General features: G+C 34.4%; 1 pseudogene; it reads right to left on the reverse strand.

Moving 5' to 3' along the window:
- Nucleotides 1-876: 876 nt before the first annotated feature.
- On the reverse strand, nt 877-1,328 carry LOC109261652 (60S ribosomal protein L10-like; annotated as a pseudogene).
- Nucleotides 1,329-2,449: the final 1,121 nt, after the last annotated feature.

The raw sequence follows: 2,449 nt of genomic DNA on the forward strand, positions 1-2,449 counted from the left end.
TAATATAAATGTTATTATGCTTGATAGATTCACTGAGTTGCTTAAGACCATTCTCAATTTTCATATTTTTTCCTCTCATTTGTTAAGCTTGGTAATTTTCCATTACTCTTGTTTTCCAGATCACTATTTTTTTATGTTTCATCTAGCCTCCTGTTTATTACATCAAGTGATTTTTTAAAATTTTATTTATTGCTCTGATTGGTTTGTCTTTATCTCTTCATTAAGAGTCTCACTAATGTCCTCCACTTTTTTCTCCAAGTCCACTGAGCATCTTCATGATCATTACTTTAAATTCTTTATCTATTTCACCCATGTCTCTTGCTGTGGTTTAGTCCTGAAAGATCATAAAAACAATGGAAATAATTAGTGAGAGTAAGAGCTGATTCTTCCAAAAATATAAGCTAGACTAAGAAAAAAAGAGAAAACTCTAAAATATGGGAAATGAAAGAGGACACATTATAACCGACTTTATATAAATATATATAATCATAAGAGATACCATGAACAATTGTATGCCAGCAAAGTACATAGCATAGAAGACATAAATCCACTTCTAGAAATACACAACCTACCAAAACTGAATCAGGAAGAAATAAAAAATCTTAACAGACTAATAAGTAATTTTTTTTTACAAGAAGTAGGAGTTGTTGGTGGCCATGAATAAGGAGGGGCAGTGTCAAGATTCTTATGAGTACAGAGTCCACAATTTGTCCAAGGACCATGATTAGAGTTTTATCTGATTCCACAGCTCTCTGAAATGAGCTGCTCTAGCCACCATGTCTTCAGATTCATCCATAATAAACGTAGTAAACCTCACTTCTTGAAAATGTGGATCTCCTGGCAGCCAGGGAGCTTGAACTTGACTTGTATAGGACCTCAGTCGCATGGTCCTTGTTCTACATCTTCCTGTAGATGGACACGGTGACATGGTTAATGTGGACCTTCACCACTGTGCCCTAGGGATTTCCAAAAGTACCCTGCATATCTGTCTATAGCCTGTCAGCCCCATCGCAGGACATTTTGTTGATACAGATGATGTGGAAGGGGTAGAGAGCTACACTGGGATATGAAAAACATCTTTCCCACAACTTTTCACAATGTACTTGCTCCAAACAAATGCAAGCAGCCTCCAGGGCTTCAGAGGACAGTTGCACATATTCATCTAACACCCTGTGGTCACATAGTGGGAACTCATTGGGAACTTTTGCCTTCTTCTGCCCCAGGTCAAAAATGCAGAAATTAGTATAAGGGACACCTCTACAGAAGTGAGACTTTGGATACAGCTTGTTCTTATAATATTGATAATACCAGGTAAGGCAGAAACCCATGGCAACACCAGGATCTTCAGTGGTGCACCAAGGAAAAGAGCAAGAGATTTAATCAGTAATCAATTCACAAAACTCCATGGACAGATGGCTTTATTAGAGACTTCTATCAAACATTTAAAGTAGAATTTGTACCATTCCTCCCCCAAATCTTCCAAAATACAAAGAAGGAGGGAATACTTCCAAATAGATTGTAAGAAAACAACATCACTTTGAAACCAAACCCAGATAATGATATAACAAGAAAAAGAAAACTACAAACATATATATCTGATGAATATAGTGCAAAAATTCTAAGCACAATATTAGCAAACAAAATTCAAGAACACATTAAAAGTATTATAATCCATGACCAAGTAGTATTTATCCCTAGGATATAAGGATGATGCAATATATAAAATTCAATAAATGTAATACACCACATCAATATAATGAAAGATAAAAGTCACCTGCACATCTCAATAGATCCAGAAAAAAAAAACATTTGAAAAAATACATAACATTTTGTGTTGAAATCCTTAGCAGATCAGGTATGGAAGGAACATAACACAAAAAGACCATATACACCAAACCTACAGCTACATTATACTCAATTGATAAAAATTGAAAGCATTTCTTGTAAGACCAGGAACAAGATAAGGGTTCCCACTTTTACTGCTCCTATTCAATGTAGCATTGGGAGACTAACTAGAGCAATATGGCATGAAAAAGAAATAAAATTATCCAAATCAGAAAGGAAAAAGTAAAACTATTTCTAGTTTCTGATGACATGATCTAGTATAGATAAAACCTGAAGGATTAACCAAAAATGAAATTAATGACTTCAATAAAGTGATAAAATACAATATTAACATAAAAAATTCATTGCAATTATTTTCACTAATGATGAAGCATCTCAAAAAAATAAAATAAAAGTATCACAATCACAATATTCTCAAAAACAATAAAATGTTTAAGAATAAATTTAAATAGTGGAATGAGAGATGTACAATGAAAACTACAATACTTTGTGGGGCTCCTGGGTGGCTGAGTTGGTTAAGTGTCTGACTCTTGATTTCAGTTTAGACCATGATCAAGCTCTGTATTGGGCTCTGTGCTTAGCTCTCTTGGGATTCTCTGTCGTC

This window comes from Panthera pardus, unplaced genomic scaffold (assembly GCF_024362965.1).
Source record: "Panthera pardus isolate Hobbes unplaced genomic scaffold, ASM2436296v1 HiC_scaffold_1, whole genome shotgun sequence".
Classification (NCBI taxonomy): domain Eukaryota; kingdom Metazoa; phylum Chordata; class Mammalia; order Carnivora; family Felidae; genus Panthera; species Panthera pardus.